Source organism: Bufo bufo, chromosome 6 (assembly GCF_905171765.1).
Source record: "Bufo bufo chromosome 6, aBufBuf1.1, whole genome shotgun sequence".
NCBI lineage: Eukaryota > Metazoa > Chordata > Amphibia > Anura > Bufonidae > Bufo > Bufo bufo.
The window spans coordinates 174605115-174614303 of NC_053394.1; positions in this window are offsets into that span (position 1 = coordinate 174605115).

A 9189-nucleotide genomic window follows, 5' to 3' on the forward strand; every position below is an offset into this window, starting at 1 on the left:
AAAAAGACTACCCAGAACCCATTATAAATGAGGCCCTGACGAAAGTAAAAAACCTAGATAGGAGGACCTTCTTTAAACCATCACAAAAATTAAAACAGGAGGAAGATTGGAGTTTTCGGATAATTTTGCCATACAATACACAAGCAAAGCAGATTGAATATATTATAAAATCTCATTGGCATCATTTACATGAGGATAAGACCATAGGGATGCTTTTGCCCCCAATGCCTAAAATAATATATTCAAAGGCCCCAAATTTGGAAATACAAATAGCACCCTCGGTAAAAGAAAAACGTAAGAAAGGTCCAGTTACAAATTGGCTCCAGCCAAAAGGTTTCTTTAGATGTGGGAGATGCTTGGGCTGTAAGAAAACTAAATTCCCAAGAAAAACAACATCAATTACTTCCACACAAAACTCTCACTCTATGACTATCAAACATTTCCTTACTTGCAACTCCACCAATGTTATATACCTGATCCAGTGTCCATGTCGGAGACAATACATAGGTAGGACCAAGCGCACCTTGAAAACTAGGATAGCAGAGCACCTAAATAATATCATCAAGGGCTATGACAAACACTCGCTATCCAGACACTTCAAGGTGGCACATAATCAAGATCCTGGGGGCCTCTCCTTCATGGCGCTGGAAAAGGTGGATAAACATTGGCGAGGAGGAAATCAGATTGAGAGACTCTCAAGGGCAGAGTCTAGGAAGATTTACGAGTTTGGCAGTTTGTTGCCAAGAGTTTTAAATGCAGAGTTGGAAATATTTGGATTTATATGAGGATAGGGTGGTCCGTGTGGGTGTCGATGCAGGGTTGCATGCCAGGCTGTTTTGTTCCAGCGCCGCAACCCTCCCTCTACCCCACATGGACAACCCGTTTTTCTACAATACCTAATTTGCAACATCTTGAAATATTCCCTTTGGCAAGAATCTGTATCACATGTAGACTACTAAAGAAGATCCATACAAATAGAACAATATAATGACAGATAGATCTATTCAGTGAATAAGTGCCCCATATATTGAAAACTGTTTATATTTATTTTTAGAATTTTTATTTTTATATATATGTTACCGTTTCATTTGGTAATATGTATTTTTAAACATTAAGTGATAGGAATATGCATTGAAGAGATTGGTATGTAGAAATATATACTAATATATAGAAATCCCTATATTAAAATGTATAATTTGAAAATAAAACGTTATTTCTGAAAATTAGCAAATGGAATAGACTAAAAATACAAAACTGTAATCATTAAAGAAAAAAACGGATCTCCATGAAAAAAACGCACAGAGATCGCAAATAAACCACAAGTAAACCGCAACACTATAAAATGACACTCAAATAATTCGAGCCAGACCGGCTTTTTGTCTAAACCTTAGGTCCGAGCCAGACTTTGAGAAAGACCAAGAACAGGTATAAAAGAAGTGGATCCATAAAGTCGGGGTATGCCACTGAGGAAGGGGAAAGCGTCTCCCCGAAACGCGTTTGGTGATAAATTGGAAGAATACCCCGCTCTTCATGAAAGAAAAGTGCACTTTAAAGAAGAAGAATTACTACTATTTTCTCTATCTTGGAAAAAGCCTCTAATACGTCATATACCTGCGCCTGAGATCACAAGCACGCAGCTTTCATACCAAGTCAGCTGTTGGAAGTAACTGCGCAACACATGTGGGACGCGACGGACTCCATAGCCGGGACGCCGGCTTGCAGCACGGAGCAGAGGTCGTTTTTCTAGCCCCAGCAAAGTTGAGAACCAGGCAAAAGGTAAGCCCACACAGTGGGTAAAGAGTCAAGAGGCAATAGATCTATAAGATCGAAGAAATTGATGATTTATACTTGGATATTTGAAAATATTCTTCAATCCTTCCTTTTGAATTGTATTGCGAATACATAGAGACTGTACTCTCTACAAAGATTACCAATCAGACAGGAGAAGTCAGCGATGCACTAGCGATACCCGTGTATATGTAACAGGATACAAATTGATACACATAGCGCTATTTTGTGCATCCACAATAGGAAACAGAGTTGACATATCTGTGTATCTACAACAGTCTATCCACCAAGGACAATTCAGCGGCGCTGAATATTCATGTGTATGTTTATTTGGACATAGGATTATAATATTTAATGCATTTTTAATGGTATAGAGGATTGAATCAGTTTTTTGGCGAAGGTAGCCTATCCAGTATAACCTATCTCCTTCACCATTGTATTGGAACACAATTTAGTGAGGTTTAACTGGATTAGGCAACCTCTGCTCAGAAAATATTTTCTACACCTTTTTTTTATTTTTATTAATAGTATTTTATTGTTTTTACTGCTGTCTTGTTGTATGTTTCAATAAATCCTGTCCTTTATTTCCATATACGAGTGCCCATCCATATTTTCTTTTTTACATTTGTCACATTGTATCATTGCTTCCCGTGAATACATGACAGATAATGAACATTGCTAGACAAAATGTCTTTTCTTTTGATTCAGAAGCTGAAATTGTCACGGAACCATGAACCAGACGTACAACAAGAGATAAGTGAAAATAAGAAGGCTTTATTGAAAATAAAGCTGTAAAGCAAAAGTCCAACGGATGGTGAAACCGAGCAGAGTCTTTGCGAAGCCAGAGGTCAGGAACCAGAAGGGTAGTCAGACGAAGCCAGGATCAGGAACCAGCAGGGTAGTCAGACGAAGCCAGGATCAGGAACCAGCAGGGTAGTCAGACGAAGCCAGGATCAGGAACCAGCAGGGTAGTCAGACGAAGCCAGGATCAGGAACCAGAAGCAGCAGCAGTCTTAGAAGCATGTGAACACAAGAGGACCAAGCAAGGAACTGAAGCCACAGACCTCCTATATATATGAGCTAGGCATCCAGCTCCTCCCAGGGGAAGGAGGAGCTGCAGGGTGGAAGGCTACAAGAAACCCAGGACCCAAGATGGCCGCCAGCACATGTCAAACGAAGGAGAGCAGCAAGCAGGTATAACCATGACAGTACCTCCCCCTCAAGGGCCCCTCCTCCGCGGAGCACAAAACGGTTTCTGAGGGAAGCGTGCGTGGAAGGCTCGGAGCAAGGCAGGAGCATGGACATCTGCGGAGGGAACCCAGGAACGCTCCTCTGGACCATAACCACGCCAATGGACCAAAAACTGCAACCGACCGCGGACCAGGCGTGAGTCCAGGATATTGCTCACCTCATATTCCTCACGATTGCCCACTTGGACCGGACGAGGCCGAGGAACCGAGGAAGTGAAACGATTACACACCAGTGGCTTCAACAGGGAGACATGAAACACGTTGGAGATCCGCATGCCAGGAGGAAGCGCAAGGGCATAGGCTACCGGGTTTACCCTGCGAAGCACTCGGAAGGGACCAACAAAGCGAGGCGCCAGCTTGGGAGTGGGCACTCGAAGGTTGAGGTTGCGGGTGGACAACCATACACGGTCTCCGACCTGGTAGGAAGGAGCAGGCGCTCGTCTGCGATCAGCCTGGAATCTCTGGCGCTGCGCAGAGACCTCAAGGGACTTCTGGATCTGTACCCAAGAAGCACGTAGGACGGAAAGGTGATCCTCCACAGCCGGAATATCCTGGGGAGAGAATACCTCCGGTAACACGGCAGGTTGGAACCCATAATTGGCCATGAAGGGAGACGTCCCAGAGGAAGAGTTCACCGCCGTGTTCCTGGCAAACTCAGCCCAAGGCAGGAGGTCAACCCAATTGTCTTGGTGATCGGAGACATAGCAACGAAGGAATTGCTCCAAGGCCTGATTGGATCGTTCTGCGGCCCCATTGGACTGAGGGTGGTAGGCCGAGGAGAAGGAGAGATGAATCCCCAACTGGGAGCAAAAGGCGCGCCAGAACCTGGACACAAACTGACTCCCCCGATCCGACACAATCTCCTTAGGCAAACCGTGCAACCGGAAGACCTCCCTGGCAAAAATCGTGGCCAACTCTTGTGCAGAGGGTAACTTCTTGAGAGGAACACAGTGGCACATTTTGGAAAACCGATCCACAATCATGAGAATGACCGTATGGCCTCGGGATGCAGGGAGGTCCACAATGAAATCCATCCCCAGGTGTGACCATGGGCGCTCCCCGGTGGCTATGGGTTGCAGAAGGCCCAACGGAAGGTGCCGAGGGGACTTACTCTGGGCACAAACGGAGCATGCCGCTACATATGCGGCGATGTCGGAACGTAGGGAAGGCCACCAGAACAGACGTGAAACAGCCCAGGACAGCTGATTCTTTCCAGGATGCCCCGCGGTCTTGGAGTTATGGTAGGTTCGCAACAACCGAGTGCGCAACTCCTCAGGCACAAAACATCTGCCGTTGGGTCTCCCAGAGGGAGCACCAGATTGAGCCGCCAAAATCTGCTCACCCAGGGGAGAGGTCAGGCTGGTGCGAATGGCGGCCAGGATCTGATTCGGAGGTATGACCGAAGTCGGAATCGACTCCTCCCTGGACAGCTCGGAGTACTGCCGTGATAAGGCATCCGCCCTGATGTTCTTGGAACCGGGTAGGTAGGAGACCACGTAATTAAAACGTGACAAGAACAGAGCCCATCTGGCCTGACGTGGTGTCAATCTCTTGGCCTCAGAAAGGTAGGTCAGATTCTTGTGGTCCGTCAGGATGAGAACCGGAACCACCGAACCCTCGAGCAAGTGCCTCCATTCTTTAAGGGCCTGCACGATGGCCAATAACTCCCTGTCACCAATCTGATAGTTGCACTCCGCGGAAGACAGTTTCCGGGAGTAAAACCCACAAGGAAGCAGAGGACCCTCTGGTGTTCTACGCTGAGACAGAAGGGCGCCTACTCCCGTCTCAGACGCGTCCACCTCGAGGACAAAGGGCAACCCAGGGTTGGGATGCGACAGAATCGGAGCCGACACAAAGGCGGACTTTAGGGCCTCAAAAGCTCGGATGGCCTCGAGCGGCCAGACCTGGGAATTACTGCCCTTCCTGGTCAGATCCGTGAGAGGCTTGGCCAGCATGGAAAAGTCCCTGATGAACTTCCGATAATAATTGGCGAAGCCCAAAAAGCGCTGCAGGGAACGAAGACCACTGGGCTGGGGCCACTGTAAGACAGCCGAAACCTTCTCAGGATCCATGGAGAACCCCTCAGCGGAAATGATGTAACCTAAGAAGGTTACCTGGGATCGGTGAAATTCGCATTTCTCAAGCTTACCGAACAGCTTGTTCTCTCGTAACCGTTGCAACACTCGTCTGACATCCAGAATGTGGGCCTCCATGGATTCAGAATATACCAAGATGTCATCCAAATAGACTACCACACACTGCTGCAACAGGTCACGGAAAACATCGTTGATGAATTCCTGAAAGACTGCGGGCGCATTGCACAACCCAAAGGGCATAACCAAGGATTCGTAATGACCGGTCCTGGTGTTAAACGCGGTCTTCCACTCATCGCCCGCCTTGATCCTTACCAGGTTATATGCCGCCCTCAGGTCGAGTTTGGTAAAGACCGTGGCCCCTTTAAGGCGATCGAACAGCTCGGAAATCAAGGGTATCGGGTAAGCGTTCTTGATCGTGATGCGATTGAGACCCCTGTAATCGATGCAAGGCCTCAACTCACCGCCCTTCTTTTTCACAAAGAAAAATCCAGCCCCTGCCGGGGACGAAGATTTGCGAATGTGTCCGCGTGAAAGCGCCTCCCTCACGTACTCCTCCATGGCCTCATTCTCCGCTACCGACAGTGGATAGACTTTGCCACGAGGAGGAACGGCACCAGATTGTAACTCTATGGCACAATCGTATGGGCGGTGCGGAGGTAGGGCAACCGCGCGCACCTTATCGAATACATCCCGGTACTCCTCGTATTCAGGAGGCAACAGAGAGTCCGAGGAAGTACACAGCAACTTGACAGACCCATGGATGCAACTAGCCCCACACTGCGGTGACCACGAGAGGATTTCGACCGATCTCCAATCGAAAGTCGGATTATGCTTCTGGAGCCAGGGGTACCCCAAGACCACCGAGTAGTGTGGAGACGAAATAACCTGGAGGCAGACCGACTCTCTGTGAACGGCACCAATGGCTATCCCCACTGGAAGGGTCTCATGAGTCACGTGTGGCGGCAGAAGGGGTCTGCCGTCTATCGCCTCAAGAGCCAGTGGGGAACCTCGAGCCTGCAGAGGAATGGAATTGGCGGCAGCGAACACACTATCAATGAACAAACCACCAGCACCAGAGTCCACCAACGCCTGGGTCGTCACCGAGCCCCCGACCCAGGAGAGGACAACAGTGATCAGTGGTTTGTCAACACGGGAAACCGGGGACGAGGAGACTCCACCCAAGATCTGCCCCCGACAGGATCTCAGGGTACGAGCGTTTCCCGGACGGTTCGGACATGCCAACCGAAAATGCCCACCGAGACCACAGTACATGCATCGGCCCTCGCGTCTCCGGAGTGCCCTCTCCCCCTCGGACAGGCGAGCAAACCCCAGCTGCATGGGTTCACCCCCAGACAAGTCATCCCCAGGAGGCGTGGGAGGAGAGGGAGGCACGGGTGGGACAGCAAACGTAGGCACCAATCTGTTAGAAGACCTCCGCAGGTTCTCCTTAAAGGAAGGTCTCTCCCTGAGTCTGGTGTCAATCAAAATCAGGAAAGAAATAAGAGACTCGAGCTCAACTGGTAGGTCCTTAGCTGCAACCTCATCCTTCAAGGCATCCGAGAGACCATGAGAGAAAGCAGCGACCAGAGCCTCATTATTCCAGCCCACCTCTGCTGCCAGGGTACGAAACTCAATGGCGTATTCAGCTACGGATCGTGAACCCTGTCTGATGGACATAAGGAGCTTCGCAGCAGAGGCAGCACGAGCCGGCACATCGAATACCTTCCGAAGAGAAGCAACAAAACCGGAAAACTCGGCAACCACCGGATTGTTGTTCTCCCATAAAGGGCTGGCCCAGGCCAAGGCCTTGTCCGAGAGCAGCGAGATCAAGAAGCCCACCTTTGATCTCTCAGTAGGAAAGGCATGTGGCAGCAACTCGAAATAAATGCCCACCTGGTTAAGGAAACCTCGGCACTGAGTTGGCTCTCCCCCAAAGCGCTGTGGAAGAGGGGCAGAACCGGTCATACCCCGAAACACCGCAGGCGCAACAACAGGTGTCGGGGTAGACTCTGGCGCAACAACCGGAGCGGCAGTAGGAGCGAGCCCAGGAGCGACAACCGACCCATCGGCAACGGGAGCGAAATGAGCCGTGCGTTCAAGCAGGGTTTGCAACGCCACAGCGAACCGACCCAACAGGTGATCCTGCTGATCAAGTCTGGCAACCAGCGTGGGTAGCGAGGATGGCCCTGTACCGTCAGAATTCATGGCTTGGTCCTAATGTCACGGAACCATGAACCAGACGTACAACAAGAGATAAGTGAAAATAAGAAGGCTTTATTGAAAATAAAGCTGTAAAGCAAAAGTCCAACGGATGGTGAAACCGAGCAGAGTCTTTGCGAAGCCAGAGGTCAGGAACCAGAAGGGTAGTCAGACGAAGCCAGGATCAGGAACCAGCAGGGTAGTCAGACGAAGCCAGGATCAGGAACCAGCAGGGTAGTCAGACGAAGCCAGGATCAGGAACCAGCAGGGTAGTCAGACGAAGCCAGGATCAGGAACCAGAAGCAGCAGCAGTCTTAGAAGCATGTGAACACAAGAGGACCAAGCAAGGAACTGAAGCCACAGACCTCCTATATATATGAGCTAGGCATCCAGCTCCTCCCAGGGGAAGGAGGAGCTGCAGGGTGGAAGGCTACAAGAAACCCAGGACCCAAGATGGCCGCCAGCACATGTCAAACGAAGGAGAGCAGCAAGCAGGTATAACCATGACAGAAATTGGAAAGAGTTCCAACTTTTTCTTGTCTGGTTGCTGCACCAAATGCTGGATCATTGTATAAATAAAATATTTAATCCATTTTATTTCTGGGGTGTACCTGGAAGTGCAACAGCGCAGTCAGCATCTGCACCGCTACTCAGAGCAATGGTGCAGGCGCGAGACTGACAGAGCCAGGCGAGAAGTCTGTACCTCCTGCCAATCAAGGGGGAGAGGGGAATCTACAGCAAGAATAATAACACCTTGCAAGAGTATGGAAAATACATCTTTATTGGTAGATTTAAAGAATAAAATCAAGGCAAATATATTGATGGAGTAACTAACCCCCGGAAGGAACGTCTGGGCGAAACAACGTTGGGGAGGAGGATGTCACTCGCATGGTTGGTATTTTACTCCATCTTACTTCATTTCATGACTTTATTTAGCTATTCTCTGGTATATTCTCATCACAATATCCTGGATATTATTTAGGCTTGTACATTTTTAGTAGATGTTGTACCAGTTATTGCTTTAACAGATCACTACTGATTAATGCTACAATATATTCATTGTGATTTTAGTCTTTAGATTTACCAATAAAGATGTATTTTCCATACTCTTGCAAGGTGTTATTGTTGCTTTAGGAGTTCGTAGTTTATAATTTACACATTCTTTATTCAGCTTTAACAGTCAGCCCATTGCATTTGGTGTTTCGCTTTTTTGTATTGATGACCTATCCTCAGAGTAGGTCATCAATATCAGATCAGTGAAGGGGGGTCAACTTCTGGCAACCTCACCGATCAGCAGTTTGAAGAAAATGCAGTGCTCGTACAAGCGCTGCCTCCTCTACACTGTTTACCCGCAGTTGCAGCGGTGAGCAGTGTAATTACGGCTCATCCGTCCCATTTACTTCAATGGGACGGCACCTTCCTGTTCAAGTGGCAACGTTTGGGCATTCTGCTCTCCCTGACAAAATAGCATTGTACCAGGTTAGGGTTCAAGTGAATAGGAAGGAGCCGTCACATTGAAGTGAATGTAATTACACTGCTCACTACTGCAATTGCGACAGCAAGCAGGTAAACAATGAAGAGAAGGCAGCGCTCGTACAAGCTTTGTGTTCTCTTCAAACAGCTGATCAGTGGGGGTGCTGGCAGTCACCTGAGGATAGGTTATCAAGGGCTGATCGTTGGATGTTTTACGGTCCGCTAACTGCAGAGCTGCAAAACATGGATACCAGCTTTGTGCATTCTGCATTTTACGGAACGGCCAGCCCGTAATAGAACAGTCCTATCCTTGTCCATAATATGGACAGTAATAGGACATGGTTTTTTTTTTGGGCGAAATGGCCATGCGGACACAGAATGCA